The 19768-nt window shown below is 38.9% G+C and overlaps 2 long non-coding RNA genes across 2 annotated transcripts in view; one reads left to right on the top strand and one right to left on the bottom strand.

The window, feature by feature from the left end:
- LOC138759789 (uncharacterized) overlaps positions 1 to 19768 on the bottom strand; it is a 116967-nt gene that overhangs the window by 22421 nt on the left and 74778 nt on the right. The gene's annotated exons all lie outside the window — the stretch shown is intronic.
- LOC138759796 (uncharacterized) lies at positions 80 to 11904 on the top strand. The gene is made up of 3 exons (XR_011355094.1): positions 80 to 287; positions 8695 to 8796; positions 11154 to 11904. It is a non-coding gene; the product is annotated as an uncharacterized lncRNA (long non-coding RNA).

Here is a 19768-nt window from a genome sequence, read left to right as displayed (position 1 = left end):
TGACAATAATGGAACCTTTATCTTTAAAATTGAAACTGTCCAAAATTCTACTTTTTTTTATTCCAAATTTTGCTGGGAGGAGTTCCTCTGATAACATTTAAAGCTCTTGACAAATTGATTTCAAGATTTGTTTGGCAAAATAAAGAAAACCTAGAGTTAGACTTCAGACTTTGTTATCATCAAAACAAAAAGGGGGCCTTAATTTGCCCAACATTAAATATTACTACTGGGCAGCACAGCTGAGGTCCCCGAAAATATGGATAACAAATGATATGGAAATAGGTTGGGTGAGTATAGAACAAAATTCATGCCCCAGAATTTCTTGGGAAAGGCTACCATTCCCAAGGCAAACAAAGTGGAAGAAATTAAAAATAGATAGTGAATGGATTAAATTCACAATGAAAACTTGGTTGGCTATTAGAAAACAATTAAACATTTTTAACTCTATATCCAGAGCATTCAAAATAGTAGCTATTCCAGATTTCCTACCTGGAAAAGTAGATAACAGTTTTAGAAAATGGGCAGATGAGGGCTAACTATCGAGGTCAGCTTTTTTTTTTTGGGGGGGGGACACTTTGAAATCATACAAACATCTTCAGAAAGAATTTGGTTTGTCAGGGATGGATTATTTTTAGATTTCTTCAAGTGTAGCGCTACTTACAGACACAAGCAGATTGCGAACAGATTCGTAAAATGCCATCTACGCTAGAAAAGATTTTCATGTTGACTATGGAGGGAGTGATAAAGAAGAACCTGATAGCTCACTTATACAGTTGGCTTCAAGATAATGCAACAGAAAACACTATAGAAATAAAACAGAAATAGGAATTAGAAATGAATATTTGTATTACAGATGAAATATGGAGGAAAAACATGCCTTAATAGTCACAAGTTAACAAGTATCGCTACCTGAAGGGAGTTTGAATGGAAAATTTAAATTAGAGCATTTAAGTCTCCTCATGTATTGGTGAGATACAGTCGCACCTCAGAATTATGCTGGAGAGATTGTGGGAAGATTGGCGATCACACCTATATTTTTTGGGACTGTCCCAAACTATATCGGTATTGGAGAGATATTCCGGTGAAAACTAAGCAAATCATGGGGGATGACCTACCTTTGGAGCCAGCATATTTTATATTGGGAGTGACTCCAGAGGATAGAGATACCAAAAACCAGGCATGTTTACTTAGGGTGTTGCTGTTGATCGTAAAGGTGACTACAATATTACAGAGAAATTTAAAACCACCCACTGTCCATCGACGGAGGGAAAGATTGAAAGTGTTTATCTCATGGAAAGCATAACAGCTAAACTCCAACTCAGGGCTAATGTTTTCAACATCACCGGTAATACTACAGTTATCGAGATTGATTAAGCATATAGCCTCTCTGTAATCTCAGTGATGGGGAAGAGTTCGACGGGTGTACTCTACATGTAATTGGAGTAATGTGTACAGATCAGATTGTGATTGTATACAAGTGCATATATCGTGATGACACAGTGATAAATTCAGTAAGATTTATTCCGACCCTCTTCTCTTTAACCTTGAAAGGGTCATAATGGGCTTATGAAGAAGTGTATGGCTAAATATATAGGTGACTGCATGTTGATTAGAATGAGATTAATTGGATGCCCAAATCTGTGACGCCTCTATGAACTGAGCTCGAATAAGATAGATTGATGCACTCTATACATCTGTTATGTGATTTATGCATTTTGTTTTTATGCTCACATGATATGACTGCATGTGGAAATAAAAGTTATGTTAAAAAAATGTTTAACTTAGTTTAAAAAATACCTAAATTGGTTAAACATGGCAGAACCACAAAGAGAGAAAATAGCAAAGGAGGGCGGAAAAGGAGTGGGAAAATGAATAGTTTTCCACAGAAATCAAGGGGAAGTGTGTTTTTTGATCTGCAAGGAATCAATTAACTTGAACAGTCTATCTTTAATAGCTTAACTACAGATTTACACATTGTAATACAAGGTGGACACTTGGGTCATGAACTGTATTCACTGAGAGTTGTGGAGGAATATTGGTGACTACCTTGTCCCTTTCTTGATCTTTCCTTGTGTTCTTATTTTGCACCCAGCTTTTTATTTTGCCCTGCTCTTTAACTGAGTTTTAAAGAGTTTTATTTTATTAATTTAAATTGAAGTGCTTACTGTAATATGTGAGCACATCAATAAACTACACTAATGTCAACAGTTAAACTGTTCAGTAGAGTTGTATAGTTTTTTTTATATATTGAAAATAAATTTTTGATGGCACAGAGGTTTTCTGGTCTAAAAATATTGTTTTTCTTGTGTAAATGGTTGAAAATTGTTGGGATTAATATTCTTTGGCCTGCGACTCATATTTTCCTGCAAGTGGCCCACAACCAAAAAAGTTTTTCCACCTCTGCCTTAAAAGCATAAACACCTCAAAAATCCTTCCTTAAAGCAAGGATGTCCCAATTTTACAATGTTTTTGGTCATTTTCAATTCAGCTATGCTCCTGGTTACAGATACTAAGCTCACAACTAAAGTGTTCATTTCATTTTCTAGACACATGCACTCAAATGAAGCATATATTTTCAATATAGCCCAAGAATTTGCTGCTCAGTCAGCTGAAAATATTGTTTAATTGGGCTGTTATGCTTAATGTAGATTCCTCTACACTTCCAGATGTACATCTGACAGCCATATCCGATGGTCATCACACGTAGAATCAATAAACTAAGCACCATGTTCAAGACACTTTCACAAGCGTCTATCTTATTCTCACAGAACATCCGGAATGTAATGAAAATCAGAATTGAAGGGTGTTTATTTATAGATGGGTATGCCAGTCTGCTGAGTATTCTGTATTCTTTAGATCCAAATAATTCAGTCATGAAGCCAAATAAATCTAAGTATTAAGAGTAAAATATCAGAGACCTGTCCAAATATTTATGACTCTATAACAGTCTCAGTGTTTCAAACTTAACCAGTATCAGGAGAAATATTTAAAACAAATACACACACATAGTAAGCAGGTACAGCAAGCAATTACAAAAGTGATCTGAATGCTGTTTAGTGACAGTGAATTGTATACAAATTCACAGATTATACTTTGGTTAAAGCACATCTGGAGAATACTGCAAAATACGTTAACCTGGTGGTTAACTTTTAGGTTAACATGCACGGGGAACCCCAAGATCCTTTGCACTTCTGAATTTTGAATTTTTTTCCCTTCCAAATAATATTCTGTTTGTTTATTTTCTCTTTCAAAATGTACTTCTTAACATTGTATCTTGTCTGCCATTTCTTTGCCCACTCTCCCAAGCTATCCAAGTCTCTCTCCCACCTTTCAGTTTCTTCAACATTTCCTTCTCCAACACCTATCTTGCTGTTATCTGCAAACTTTGCCACAACACCATTCAGTCCATAATCTAAATTATAAATATATATTGTAAAAAGAAGCAGCCCCAACACCAACCCCTGCGGAACACCACTAGTAACTGGCAACCAACCAGAACGGGATCCTTTTATCCCCACCTTTGCTTCCTGCCTATCAGCTAATATAACCATATAACAACTTATGGCATGGAAACAGGCCATCTCAACCCTAGAAGTCAACGCCAGTTCACTCAAACAACTCTGCTAACTCCTCCACCTATTCTCTGCCCATAACTCTCTAACCCCCCCCCCTCCTATCCTTGTATATATCCAGCCTCCTCTTAAATGACTTGCCTCAACTATTTCCTCTGGAAGATTATTCCATTCAGCCACCACTCTCTGAGTGAAGAAGCATCCTCGAATGTTTCTCCTAAAATTTTTCCCCCTTACCCTCAACTTGTGTCCTCTTCTTTCAACCTCCCCTGCTCTCAGGGGGAAGAGTCTACTTGCATCTAATCTATCTATTCCCTTCATAATTTTAAACACCTCTATCAAATCCCCTCTCAACCGTCTACGTTCCAATGAATAAAGTCCTATCCTCTTCAATCTTTCTCTTTACTCTAGATATTTTAAGCCAGGCAACATCCTTGTAAATCTTCTCTGCACCCTCTCCACCTTATCTATATCCTTCCTATACTTTGGAGACCAGAACTATACACAATACTCCAAACCTGGCCTCACCAATGCCTTAAACAGTCACAGCATCACTTCCCAGCTGATTTATGAAGGCTGGCATACCAAATGCCTTCTTAACCTGTCAACATGGGAATCCATCTTCAAGGAACTCTGTACCATAACTTCAAGATCTCTTTGTTCTTGTGAATTCCCTAATGTCCTCCCTTTTACTAGATATGCCCCATTTTGAGTATTTTTACCAAAATGAAGCACCTCACACTTCCCTACATTAAATTCCATCTGCCATCTTTCAACCCAACTCTCCAGACACACCAGATCCCTTTGTAATCCCTGAAAACCTTCCTCACTACCTACCACTCCCCCTATATTTGTATCCTCTGCATATTTACTTAACCAGTTAATGATCCACCCAATCTAATATCTTTCCTGTAATTCCATGGCTTTCATTTTATTAGGCAGCCTTTTTGTCTCTTTCTGTAAGTTTTTTTTAGTTATTAATCACAGAGCACCTATGCCATAGGGATTACTTAAGGTGGTATGTGAGTGGAAATAAAAGCACTGATCTACATGTTCCATTGCCTAGGAAAGCAGTCAACATACTGAATGGCCTATCACACCGCAGACACATACTCCTCTCCCTCCTCCCATTCGAGAGAAATCTTGAGAATGTGAAAGCAACCACCAGGCTCCTGAATGAACCCCATAACAGTGCCATTATGCTGCTCTTGCTTGATCTCAATTAATCTTTCTTTGCATTGCAATCTTACACTCTGTAAATTGCTCTTTACACAGCTGTATGAATGTTAGAGATAAGACATTTAGTCTGTTCTTATTTCACTAGGTATTTTGTGACAAGTAAACTTAAACATTAAACTATTTACCTTCATTGCTGGAAAAAGATATTTCTGAATGTTTTCCAACATGCTTCTTGTCAGAAGTCTAAAAAATATTCCACTTTTTCCCATTGCAAAGAATGCTAGCCTTCATAAAGAATCCCATCGCTGATTAAATGGAAGGACCTGAGTACTGAACAAATATCTCCTCAATGGTAAACAAATCATATGAGCAAGCCATGCAGAAAACAGCCATTCACACTCAAGTTAATAAATGCTAAGGCTGAACGAGTCATTCTGTTGGGGAATTCAGGCTCAAATCTTTAATTTAAGAAGAGCTCTTCAATTTAGATTCATTCGCAATGAAGACTCAGATTGAATTGCACCTTGCAGTATAAATACTGAGTGGTTTGTTTTGGCTGAATACCAATGAAACCTGTCAGAACTTCTTTCTTCCTGATTAGATTGTTTAAAAGTATTTAAATTTTCTTTAAATAAAATATATATTTCTAGTACATATATAGATTAGAAAATATAGAACATGTTTTTAAAGTTTTCAATAAATATGAAAACCCACTTCACTAATGTTACATTATTATGCAGCTGCATTAATATCTTCCTTATTCCTTTTCCATTCTGCTATTTCACTTTTGGTCAAAGGAAATTTAAAAAAATCTTTATGAAGATGATAAATCTGTAAATGTATGTTATATTTTGTACACAAAAAATGTGGAGAGACAATATTGCATTAACATGAAGTTTCATATTCTTTTAAAGAGAATTGTTCTGATAATATAGTGAAAATGATAACGTGTTTCTTGTCGGATACATTGTACAATGTATATATACACCAAAATTATTACTTAGCAGAAAAACCAGTACTTTGTAAAGAAACATAGTATACATTAAATTTAAAAGCGATAACAAAAGCAAAAGGTAGATAGTAAGTATAGTTGGAAAAAGTGGTATTACAAAAGTTCTTTGTATTATATTTAGAATGTGGGGATAGTGGCATTGCTCATCAGAGTATCACAACTGTGCTCAGGCAGGACTGACTAGCGGGCTCATCCACTGAGGCTATATGGGTGGAACTGAGAAACAGGAAAGGTATGTCGACGCTCATGGGATTATAGACTGCCCAATAGTCAGCAAGAATTGGAGGAGCAAATCTGTGGAGAGACAGCAGATAGCTGCAGGAAATATAAAGTAGTAGAAGATAGTAGAAGATTTTATCGTTCCACATATTGACTGGAATGCCCCTAATGTAAAAGGATGGGATTGCTTTGAGCTTGTCAAATGTGTTCAGGAAAGTTTTCTAAATCAATGTATAGAGGTAGCAATGAGATAGACTACAATATAGTACTAGATCTCTTATTAGGGAAAGATGCAGCACAAATGACAGAAGGTATGTGATGGGAAAACTTTTGGGGCCAACGATCATAATTGCCATTAGTTTCAAGTTAATTATTGAGAAGGACAGGTCTGGGCATCGGGTTGAGATTCTAAATTGGAGAAGAGCTGATTCAGAGCAAATGAGAAAGGATCTAGAATGCATAGATTGGGAAAAGTTGATTTTGGAAAAGGAAGTGCTAGGTAAGTGGAAGTCCTTCAAAGGAGAAATTTTAACAATACAGAGTTTGTATATTCCTGTTAGGATTAAAGGCAAAGTAAATGAGCATAGGGAGGTTTGGTTTTTGAAAGATTTTGGAGGTCTGGTTTCAGAAGAGAGAGGTATATAGCAGGTATAGGCAACACAGAGCAAATGAGGTACTTGAGGAGTATTTTTAAAAATTTAAGAAATGAAATTAAACAAATCAGGAGAGCTAAAAGGAGACATGAGGTTGCTTTGGCAGCAATGTGAAGGAAAATCCTAAGGATTTCTACAGGTATAATGAAAGCAAAAGATAGTAAGGGACAAAATTGGTCCACTTGAAGATCAGAGTGGTTATTTTTACATGGAGAAAGAAGAGATGGGGAGATCTTAAATGGATTTTTTTTGCATCAGTATTTACTAAAGAAACTGGCACAGAATTGTGGGAAGTAAAGAAAACAATCAGTGAGGTCATTGAACCTCTACAGATTAAAAAGGAAGAAGTGCTTGCTATCTTGAAACAAATAAGGGTGGATAAATTCCCAGGGCCTGACAAGATAATCCCTCAGACTTTGAGGGAGACTAGTGTAGAAATTCCAGGAGCTCTGGCAGAAATATTTAAAATGTCTTTAGCTGCAGCTGTCAAGCTGAAGGATTGGAGGTTAGTTCATGTTGTTCCATTGTTTTAAAAATGACTCCAAAAATAATCCTTTAAATTATAGACCAGAGAGACTGATGTCTGCATTGGACTTGCTTTTGCACTTCTTTGCAAAGTGGTCCTTACCTCCACACTTTCTGCAAACTTTGCCTTTGGCCGGGCAATATGGGTCTTTTCCAAAGTGACCTCGGTTTCCACATCGATAACACTCCACGTCATGTGTCGACGCATATCTTGGCTGGTTATGGCGATGTGAGAGCCTCTTAATTTGCTGGCTTGAGTTGTCTTTCAGGGTCATGGTATGAAATTGCCCTTCAACAGCTTCTAATGCAGCAGCAATAGCTAAAGCATCGGTGAGTTCCAACTCACTCCCTCTTTCCAGTAGACGTCTTCTGAGTTTATGTAATCTGCAGTGCTGTACGACTTGATCCAATAATTGGTTGTCCAAATCAGCTGGCATGTAATTGCATCCAACAGCTAGCTGGCATAGTCTCGTCACGTACTGAGCAATTGTCTGGCCATCTTCTTGTCTCGTTCTCCGAAACAAATGGCGTTGAAATGTAGCATTCGGTGTCACTACATAGTGTGCATTTAATGCATCTACTGCTTTCCGGTACTCATCCTTTCTTCCAGTATTCAAAAGTGTCTTAAATGTTTCCCGAACAGCGGGTCCAGCAGTGAAAAGAAGTAACGCCCTTCTCTGCGCTTTTTGTTCAACTGTACCGGTTTCTAGAAATAGGCCACGACTGTCAGCGTAGGATTCAAATTCTTCCAGCCATGCCTTCCACTTCACACTTACAGTGCTTGCATCACCAGTCGGGTCAAAATGAGCAATTCCACTATGTGTTAGAAAGTCACCGTCTGCCCCAGCCATGAGGAAATATTCCAGCCCCAAAAGTACTGAGACAAAGAGAAAATTCTTATCACCTTGAAGTTGTCTGTAATCCTCTGTAATCTTGTTTAGTCTTTAATTTTCTTCAAGCTTATCCCATCCTCGTCGCCAATGTCACATTTGTGGCCCGAAATGTGAAGTTAATAAAACATTAAACACAACTTTTATCAGGTAAGCTTCTCCCAGTGGCTTTATTCTCCGGTTTCCTTTGTTCACCTTCTTGTGTTCTTATCTCTCTCTCTCATACCACGTGACTTCCGGTATTTCTCATACATATTCATTATCATGACAGACATGACTTTGTGTGTGGTAGGTCATGTTTAACCAAATTTATGGAAATTTTCAAAGAGGTTACCAGGAAAGTTGATGAAGGAAAGGCTGTGGATATTGATCACATGGACTTTAGTAAGACCTTTTTCAAAGTCCCACATTGGAGGTTAGTCAAAAAGGTTCAGTCAGTAGGTATTCATGATGGTGGGGGTGGGTGGTAGTCAACTGGGTTCAACATTGGCAACACAGGAGAAGCCAGAGGGTCATAGTGGATGATTGCTTCTCAGACTGAAGGCCTCTGACTTTTTGTGTCCTCAAGGATCAGTGCTGAAATTATTGTTGTTTGCTGTCTATATCAATGGTTTGGATGATAATATGGTAAACTGAATCAGCAGATGTTCAGATGACGTTAAGATTGAAGTGTTGTGGACATCAAGGAAGGCTTTCAAAGCTTGCAGAATGATCTGGACCAACCAAAAATGGGCTGAAAATGGCAGGTGGTATTTCTTTTCTTTTTAATATATTTTTATTGAATTTAATATAATAAGCATACATAATAAATGATGATTACATAATGAATTAATTGTATGCAAGAAAATACACACCAAAGAGAGAAAGAAAAATGAGTAAGGAACAAAATGTGCATATCTACATTAATAGTGTGTCAGATTATGTTGTGTTTGCATTGTATGTTTTTGGGAGAAAAATTGGGGCAGGTTTTTTTAGTGTAGGCCATATACAACCATTTTAAAACAGATCTTATTTAAAATACTGGAGCTTTGCTTATGCTAGACAGGCCAGATCCAAGAGCCTTTTCAAAAGCTTTGGAGAGTGCCCAAGAGACATTAATAATGGATTTTTGTTCACAAAAAAGCAACAGATGAAAGAACATATCAGAGCCACATTCTGTCTGGAGGGGAACTTACTGTTCTAAGAGAGTCATGTGGTTTTGCAAGCAGAGAGAGGAAAACAGGCTTTCTCTCTGAGAGAGAGGGGGATGGAGGGAGAATTCAATTCTGCAGTTTTACAGTCAGCAACAGCAGCTGGGACTAGAACAGGACAAGCTGGAAAGCTTGGGGAAACAGGTTGTGAGTGCTAAGTTCAATCTGGTCAAAGCCCTTGTTGTTCATGCAAGAGGAGAGGACTGGCTGCCTAATGTTTCACTTGAAATAAGAAGAACAAAAGGAACTCTGTGGTTACCTGAAAGAAAGAGGTCACCATCTGGAGAACCACGAGGGGGAAAGTTTATTTGGCAAGACACTGAAGTAGCTGATTAAAAGGAATCAGTTGTGGGTGTCCAGCAAACAACTAATCTCTCTCTCTGAAAACTGAAAAGAACCTTCCTGAGTGGTAACCATTTACCTTTCTAGCACCAAAGCCTGGTGCACTTCATAAATGTTAAATTCTGTGTACTATGATGGATTATTTGGAGAGGTTTTTGGGAGATAAATTGGTAAAATTAGAGTAGGTTACATACATACACACACTTTAAAACAGATCTTATTTGAAATACTGAAGAATTCATATTCAGTGACTTTACAAAAATTATGTAGAATGCTATGCATATTTCACAAGTAGGTGCTAATTGAAATTATGTCATAAAATGAATAGACCATTGTCTTGGAAGAACAGCCGGAGTCAGGTCATCTGCGTTGGGCATTTTTACAAGGCTTCTCTCCAAAGTGCTCACTCAAAGGTCATTGAGAGGTTTGTTTACCTAAAACAACAGATGGGAGCAGAAGACTGATGCCTATTGTTTGCTGGAGAAGGAGGGGATTGTGCAAGTGAGAGAGAGAAGGATGTGACTGGCAGTTGGAATCTCAGAGATGGAGAGAGAGAGAGACTGAACAATGTCAGCCAGGAGAAGATTGTTGGAACTGAAACAGAAGCTCCAGAGTGGTGGATGGCTGGAAGTGCTATCTGTCTGATGTTTCTCTTGAAATAAGGGGAACAGAAAGGAACTTTGTGATAGCTTTAAAGAAAGAGGTTATCACGTGGAGAACCCGGATTGTGCAAGTTTCATTAGGAAGACATTGACATTACTAATGGTGGTATTTCAGTTGTTGAAATCCTGGAAAAACACATCTCTCTCTACAAGAACCTTCCTGAGCAGTAAACATTTAGTTTCAAGCATCAAAGCCTGGTGAAATTTATACATGTTAAATTCTGTGCACAGCATAAGAATTGCCTGCAACCAGTGAACTTGGAAGAATGAGAAGTGAGATTGAACTGTGAACCAAAGAACTTTTCTTAAGTTTACACACACATTACATACACATGTGCTTAGAATAAGAAGAGGGTTAAGTTGGGTTTGTTAAGTTAATAGTGATAAGTTAAGATTTGATTCTGTTTTCATGTTTAAAGTTAGAAAGCAACTTTTGCTTGAATAATTACTTGTCATGGTGAATGTCTATTGCTACTGGGATTTGGGGTCCTTTGGGCTCGTAATAGTACAGAATAAGAATTTCCTGCAACCAATAAACTTGGAGGAGTGAGAAGTGAGATTGGACTGTGAACCAAAGAACTTTTCTGAACTTACATGCACATTACATACATGTGAGCTTAGAATTAGAAAGGGGTTAAGTTAGATTAGTTACATTAATAGTGATAATTTAAAGTGTGATTCTGTTTTCATGTTTAAAGATAATTAAAAGCAACTTTTGTTTAAGTAACCATTTGTCTTGGTGAATATCTATTGCTGCAGGGTTTTGGGGACCTCTGGGCTTGTAACAATAGTTACTTGTAATTACTCAATCTAGAAATAAACTTATTGAATGCAACCAAGTTAGATCCATTATTATAATAATAAGAAAAAAAATCTAAAAGACTAACTAATCCTCTCTCTCTTATCAAGGTTAACTTTATTTTGAGAAGAAAAAGAAACCAATAATGATGAGGAATCACTGGTGTCCCCTGGAGAACAGACAAAGAATTAGCGCAATGTATAATACTTATTGATTCTTACAATTTTTAAAAAATTCAAAGAATGAGTCCCTTAACTTCATAAATTGAACCTTTCTATCTTTAATATTATATCTGATTTTCTCTAAAATTAAACAGGACATTACATCATATAACCACTATATATGAGTAGGGGATGCTTTTCCTTTCCAATTCAATAAAATAGCTCATCTGGCTATCAATGTAATAAAAGCTAAGATTTTTTTTTTCTTGAGAAACCAAAAGAGGTTCATCTGAGTCATGAGAAAAACCAAACAGAGCAATTAACAGACAGAGTTCAAAAGTTAAATTGTAATAAGCAGTGTCTTGCACAAAATGAGAAATCATTAATTAAGTGGGGAGTAGAGTACCAATCTTCATCTGCAAAGTTATGTTCAAGCTTCCTTCCCAATCTCCTTTGATCCCAGCCATTGGGACTGAATTTAAATCCAGTAAATTATTATAAATATATGCTATTAATCCTCCATGAAAATAAAATCATATGTTTAAAAAGCAGATCAAAAGTCTTAATATTTGAAATTTGAGGAAAGTCTGAAAGCTTGGACTGAACAAAATCCATAATTTGTAAATATATTTAAAAAATGCCATTGGTAAGATTAAATTTGGCTCTTCGAAAGAAGCAAAATTATTTTGAATAAAAAGATCCTTGAAACTTTGAATACCTTTTCTATGCCATTCCTTGAAACCTGCTGCTAACTTCTTTCTTTGGCTTGGCTTCGCGGACGAAGGTTTATGGAGGGGGTAAAAAGTCCACGTCAGCTGCAGGCTCGTTTGTGGCTGACCAGTCCGATGCGGGACAGGCAGACACGATTGCAGCGGTTGCAAGGGAAAATTGGTTGGTTGGGGTTGGGTGTTGGGTTTTTCCTCCTTTGCCTTTTGTCAGTGAGGTGGGCTCTGCGGTCTTCTTCAAAGGAGGCTGCTGCCCGCCAAACTGTGAGGCGCCATGATGCACGGTTTGAGGCGTTATCAGCCCACTGGCGGTGGTCAATGTGGCAGGCACCAAGAGATTTCTTTAGGCAGTCCTTGTACCTTTTCTTTGGTGCACCTCTGTCACGGTGGCCAGTGGAGAGCTCGCCATATAATACGATCTTGGGAAGGCGATGGTCCTCCATTCTGGAGACGTGACCCATCCAGCGCAGCTGGATCTTCAGCAGCGTGGACTCGATGCTGTCGACCTCTGCCATCTCGAGTACCTCGACGTTAGGGGTGTGAGCGCTCCAATGGATGTTGAGGATGGAGCGGAGACAACGCTGGTGGAAGCGTTCTAGGAGCCGTAGGTGGTGCCGGTAGAGGACCCATGATTCGGAGCCGAACAGGAGTGTGGGTATGACAACGGCTCTGTATACGCTTATCTTTGTGAGGTTTTTCAGTTGGTTGTTTTTCCAGACTCTTTTGTGTAGTCTTCCAAAGGCGCTATTTGCCTTGGCGAGCCTGTTGTCTATCTCATTGTCGATCCTTGCATCTGATGAAATGGTGCAGCCGAGATAGGTAAACTGGTTGACCGTTTTGAGTTTTGTGTGCCCGATGGAGATGTGGGGGGGCTGGTAGTCATGGTGGGGAGCTGGCTGATGGAGGACCTCAGTTTTCTTCAGGCTGACTTCCAGGCCAAACATTTTGGCAGTTTCCGCAAAGCAGGACGTCAAGCGCTGAAGAGCTGGCTCTGAATGGGCAACTAAAGCGGCATCATCTGCAAAGAGTAGTTCACGGACAAGTTTCTCTTGTGTCTTGGTGTGAGCTTGCAGGCGCCTCAGATTGAAGAGACTGCCATCCGTGCGGTACCGGATGTAAACAGCGTCTTCATAGTTGGGGTCTTTCATGGCTTGGTTCAGCATCATGCTGAAGAAGATTGAAAAGAGGGTTGGTGCGAGAACACAGCCTTGCTTCACGCCATTGTTAATGGAGAAGGGTTCAGAGAGCTCATTGCTGTATCTGACCCGACCTTGTTGGTTTTCGTGCAGTTGGATAATCATGTTGAGGAACTTTGGGGGACATCCGATGCGCTCTAGTATTTGCCAAAGCCCTTTCCTGCTCACGGTGTCGAAGGCTTTGGTGAGGTCAACAAAGGTGATGTAGAGTCCTTTGTTTTGTTCTCTACACTTTTCTTGGAGCTGTCTGAGGGCAAAGACCATGTCAGTGGTTCCTCTGTTAGCGCGAAAGCCGCACTGTGATTCTGGGAGAATATTCTCAGCGACACTAGGTATTATTCTATTTAGTAGAATCCTAGCGAAGATTTTGCCTGCAATGGAGAGCAACGTGATTCCCCTGTAGTTTGAGCAGTCTGATTTCTCGCCTTTGTTTTTGTACAGGGTGATGATGGTGGCATCACGAAGATCCTGAGGCAGTTTACCTTGGTCCCAACAAAGCTTGAAAAACTCATGCAGTTTGGCATGCAGAGTTTTGCCGCCAGCCTTCCAGACTTCTGGGGGGATTCCATCCATACCTGCTGCTTTGCCACTTTTCAGTTGTTCGATTGCCTTATATGTCTCATCCAGTGTGGGAACCTCATCCAGCTCTAGCCTTAGGGGCTGTTGAGGGAGCTGGAGCAGGGCGGAATCTTGGACTGAGCGGTTGGTACTGAAAAGAGATTGGAAGTGTTCTGACCATCGGTTGAGGATGGAGATCTTGTCGCTGAGGAGGACTTTGCCGTCTGAGCTGCGCAGCGGGCTTTGGACTTGGGGTGAGGGGCCGTACACAGCCTTTAGAGCCTCGTAGAAACCCCTGAAGTCGCCAATGTCCGCGCTGAGCTGTGTTCGTTTGGCGAGGCTAGTCCACCACTCATTTTGGATCTCCCGGAGTTTGCGCTGAAGATGGCTGCATGCGCGACGGAAGGCTTGTTTCTTCTCTGGACAGGACGGCTTTGTAAGGTGAGCCTGGTGGGCAGCTCGCTTCTTTGCCAGCAGCTCCTGGATTTCCTGGCTGTTTTCGTCAAACCAGTCCTTGTTTTTCCTGGAGGAGAAGCCCAGTACCTCTTCAGTGGATTGCAGTATGGTAGTCTTCAACTGATCCCAGAGGGTTTCAGGGGACGGGTCCGTGAGGCGGGTTGCAACGTCGAGCTTTGCTTTGAGGTTTGCCTGGAAGTTTCCTCTCGCTTGCTGCTAACAAAGACAGTTAAAATAGATGGTTATTTATTAACTAACCAGTGAAAAATCATTAATTCCAAAGAATTTCCTAAGCTGAGCTAAAATTCTCATCCTCTTATTTGTTAATTTGGAAAAGGAAAGTGATACGAAAGATTCTAAAATTGTCAACAAAGAGTTTTTTTTAGTAAACTACAATTCCATTTCTACCCAGGAATGGGGATTCACTGATTTATTGAAATGTAATAATAAAAGTAAATTTTATATATATTAATTGTCCAATAATATAATCTAATATCTGGAAGTGATAATCCTTTATTTAATGTAGTTTTTTTGAAGATAGGTTTTATATATGCAATTTTCCCCTTTACAAATATATGCAGAAATAGCCAAATCCATCAAGCTGAAAAAAAAATTTGGTGATAAAAATTTATAATACTTGAATAATACTCGATAACACAATAATGTAGGTGAAATATCTATTTTAATTGAATTATGATCATCATTGTAATAGATAAGGAAGACCAAACCAAAATGATTCTTTAATCCTAACATTACCCAGAAATTCACTTCCAGTAAATTTTTAATTTTTTTTGTCATTCTAATTCTGAAATTTTGAAATTGTTTTTTCATTAATTTAAACAGAAAATTGGAATATCCTTCACAAGCACTTTGAGGGCAAAAGTTTACTCTTGTGTAAATTTAACATAATCTGAAAACTGACTGAATTTATCAAAAATAGTCAATATACTTGATACAGATATTTCATGATTTGAAATAATGAGCAATAAACCATCTGCATAAAATAATACTTTATGTTAATTTCCTCCTCTAATTATACCATTAAATTCTCTAGACTTTTGAAGAGCAATAGCTAATGGTTCTAATACTCTATCAAAAAATAAAGGACATAAGGACAACCCTGCCTTGTTTCCCTATTGCGATTAAACATAGACTATTGCTGTAAATTAGAGCTAACTAGTGCTTTGGGACTTGAATAATTTAATCCATTTAATAATATCTGAACCAAAATTAAATTTACTCAATGCAGAAAATGAATGCTCCCATTCAACTTGATCAAATGCTTTTTCAGCATCTAATGATAGAATACATTCAATCGATGGAGTGGAAGACATATTAAAATATACATTGACTACTGAATATTTTGTATAAGAATAGTATTTTTTAATAAAACCAGTTTGATCTGAATCTATAATGGTTGGTAACACTTTTTTTCAAATTTTTGTGCTTAAATCTTTGATAAAATCTTCATATCAACATTAATTAATGATACTTGTTTATAAGAAGCATATTCTGTTAGCTCATTCCCCTTTTAAAAAAAAGGAGAAATAGAAGCATCATTAAACGAGTCAGCTAGTATCAAGGAAAAGAGAGAAACAAGCTGTTTAGAGAAGGATCTATAAAATTCTGCAGGAAATCCATCTGGTCCAGGATCTTTAATTGACTGTAGTGAGGAAATAGCCACAGTTATATCCTCCTGTAAAATAGGTTTCTCCATACCAGCCTGCTTATCTTGAGAACATAAAGGTAAATTATATTGATCCAAGAAGTCTGACAATGAAACATCAATTCAGAATTTAATGCAGACAAGAGTGAGGTGTTGCATTTTGGAAGGACATACATGGTGAATGGTAGGGCACTTGGGAGTGTGGTAGAACAGAGGGATCTGATAATACATAATTCCTTGAAAGTGGTGTAACAGTTAGATAGGGATGTAAAGGGAGCTTTTGGCATCTTGGTCTTCGAAGTATTGAGTATGGAAGTTGGGATGTTATGGTAAAGTTGTATAAGACATTGATGAGGCCACATTTGGAGTACTGTGTGTTGTTTTGGTCACCAAACTACAGGACAAATATCAATAAGCTTGAAAGAGTGCAGAGAAGATTTACTAGGATGTTGCCCAGACTTCAAGAACTGAGTTACAGGGAAAGGTTAAACAGATTAGGACTTTATTTCCTGGAGCATAGAAGAATGAGGGGAGATTTGATAGAGGATTTTAAAGTCATGAGAGGTCTAGTCAAGATAAGTGTAGGTAGGCTTTTTACCACTGAGGGAAGTTAAGATACAAACCAGAGGACAGGGTGAAAGGTTTAGAGGGATCATTTAGGAGGGTGGGGAGACTTCTTCACACAGAGAGTGGTGGGAGTCCAGAATGAGCTGATAGCTGAATTGATGAATGCAGGTTCAATTTTAATTTTTTAAGAAGAATTTGAACAGGCACATTGATTGGAGGGGTATGAAAGGCTATTGTTGGTGTGCAGAACAGTGGGATGAGGGAGAATAATAGTTTGGCACCGAGCAGAAGGGCTGTTTCTGTGCTGTATGGTTCTATGCTTATAAATGTGGGTGATTATATTGAAAGAGATCAAGGTTGAACAACTAGATTGATTAAGTAAAAGGGAAAGCGGTGAAGGCAATGTGGCTTAAGTCATGTGCATAAACTTTCAGAAGCATCTGATAAACTATCACATAATAGACCTGAGCAAGACTAAACCCCTTTTCTCTATGACAATCCTTACTGTAACTAAGTTTCAGAAATTTAAATGCATCAGCTCACATACTGGGATTCTCTTGATCATAATTCAAAATTCTGCCTGCTAGCCCAGTGTACCCCACCATAAATTCTTTCCTCTTGCAATCTAAGTCTTTCTTTATAAAGCCCAGGATCCCATTTGATATATCACCTTCTCTATCGCTTCTTGGATTTTCAAGAACTTATGCATATAAACAACTTCCCTCTGTTCTCACAACAACTTTCAAGTTGTACCATTAATATTAGTGTCAGGAAAAAAAAATACAAGCACAATCTTAATTGTGTATTTACAAGAAACCTTTAAGCAGCCAGATAAATTTATAAAGTTAAAAGAAAAAGGATTTGCATTACTGGTCATTATAAATGTAGAGCCCTACCAAATTGTTGTACTCAAAGTGTTAAAAATGTTATCTAAAATTGATGTCCAGGTCGATTTAAAAGTTAATGGAATTTATAATATTGGTACCAGTGATGAGGGACATTGGTTACTTGAAGCATGTAAAGATGGAATTGTTTTCTCTGGAAAATTGTCGAGTTAAGGGCAGCTTTATCAGTTGGAAACAAAGATATGAGAATTTGACATTTACAATACTGGTATCAGCCAGTTTGACTAGTGAAAGGATTCATAATTAGAAAGCATACATTTAAATTGTTTGATTCAAGAAAAGTGAGATGAGGAACCAGTTTTATTCACCAAGGTTTTGCAATTCTGAATACATGATGACACTTTGATTGCAAGCTTCAAAAGGGAATTAACTGCATGCTTCAATGGAAATCATCTACAAAGGTTTTATGGAAAGAACAGTGTAGCAAGATTAATAAGATGGCACTTGTAAAGAGCCACAACAATCATGTTGGGCTGAGTAGGCATCCACTGTGATACTATGATTTTAAAAATCTGAAGCCACCATTATATTGATGATATGCCATCAACAGTCAGCATATGGTGGTTGTATGAGGGATAACACACTAGATAGGCTTTAACAGCATCCAGCAGTCATTTTCCCTTGGGCACTATGAAAATGTTTCCTGTTGGCCTTTCAATGCGCTGACAAATGCAACAGTAGACAAATGCCTCAAGATTGAGGTTTAGCATTATTTTTGTACAATAGCAAGGCTGACAAAAACACAGCTTGATGCTGGACAGAATTGTTACCCTACCTCCATTTCCAGAAGAATTATCTATGTGCCATTAATGCTAAACTGTCTTTTCTACCATTTTCAAAATAGAGAAGAGGACAAAAAGAGAGGCAATATTGAGGATGATAAAGAGGATTATTGCACATCTAAGTCCACAAGCTGAGATCAACCTGCACCTTGTTCTGACATTCTTCTTGTTGATAGAGAGCCCTGAATTTAATAGTTTAGTTAGATAGCTGAAGTGTGGATTGTGGAGGATCACGTGACCTCTCCATCTGGAATTTAGTCGGAACTGGCAATCAAGGTGGGGTTATGCCCACGCATTAGTGCACACCTGACCATCGACCCTTTTAAATCATTCATGGATGACCAAAGGTCCCTTTAAATCACTTACTTATTTCCTGGGTCACACTCTCCATCTTACTGAATTTTAAAAGCACACCATGTGCTTTGCATGCTCTCTCTGCTCTTTGGTCCTGACTATGAACGCTGCTGTACGTCAGGTCATGAACTGCAGACATCACTGGAGGAGCCGTTGGTAAGGTGTGCACTACACTTAGAGCGGGTCCAAAGTATTGTTTGGCAGTATTTAGCATTGAGCTACACCACCCTCCCCCATCTCTGTTGATACAGGGAACTGGGAGTGTGCCTTTAAGTCCCTGTCTTGTTAGAGTGTGTTGGTAACTGTATATATTACTCAACTCTGAACTGCACCCAGAGGTACAGGGATCGGGAGTGTCCATTGAAGTCCATCTTGTAAGCGTGTATTAGTAAATCATGATATTTTGTGTCTTCCCCATTAAGATTTCCCCATGTGTATAATAAAGATTACTCCTTGCTTGTTAGTTTGTGTCTGGACTCGCTTCTCTGTGAACCAACCAAATCTTACTTCAATCTTACACAACAATTGGTGCTGCAAGCAGGTTGCAAGGGGTTTTGGCCAGACAATCACACAGTAACTATGTGGAAGATTGTGTTAACCAACGTGTGTGGTAGTGTACCTCCTCATGAATCGGGCCGGCAGGAGGTGATACACAATTTGCAGGGGAACATCAGGGTTAGAAAGTAGAATCCCAGGGTGAACAGATGATAGCCAGGGATTCAGGATGCTCAAGGTTTGGTTGATGAGCTATGCAATAGCGGTTGACTGGGTCAACAGGCTGGACCCCCACGTGGAAAATATTGGGCACCACATGGCTTCCCTCTTGGAGGAATTGGGATTTCCCAAAGCGAAGGGTAGTTGTGGGGAAGTGCTACAGATACTGATATTCCTGCTGAGGCACTAGTGGGATATCACTCGGATTTAACAAAGCAGGGTACTCAGAAGGATGAGCAGATCGAGTCCTTGAAGCACCACCATGACTCACTGCAGGAGGGACTGGCCAGACATCAGCATCCTCGAGACCAAATCTATGGAAGCTGCCTGCTGATTGGTCAAAATGCAACAGCCACACAAATCTGGCTGGCAGGTTGATCACATTAAAATAGGGCTCTAATTATGTATGGAGGAGAAGGCAACATATGATCAAAGGATGGGGACATGTGGATGGACGAAGATGATTATGATGAGGCTGAGTCCCATTACACGTGTTCTCTTTACTGTGTACCTGAGATCCTGTGAGCCTGGCCAGTGACCACGCGGTCCCTGGCCTGCCACGAGGACCTCCCCCCATAATGGGGAGAGAGCAAGTGGATGGACAAGAGGCTATTACGAGGTCAAAGAGATCTAGGACTACT

This window comes from Narcine bancroftii, chromosome 1, assembly GCF_036971445.1.
Source record: "Narcine bancroftii isolate sNarBan1 chromosome 1, sNarBan1.hap1, whole genome shotgun sequence".
Taxonomy (NCBI): Eukaryota; Metazoa; Chordata; class Chondrichthyes; order Torpediniformes; family Narcinidae; genus Narcine; species Narcine bancroftii.
This window is presented reverse-complemented; position numbering and strand designations above follow the sequence as displayed.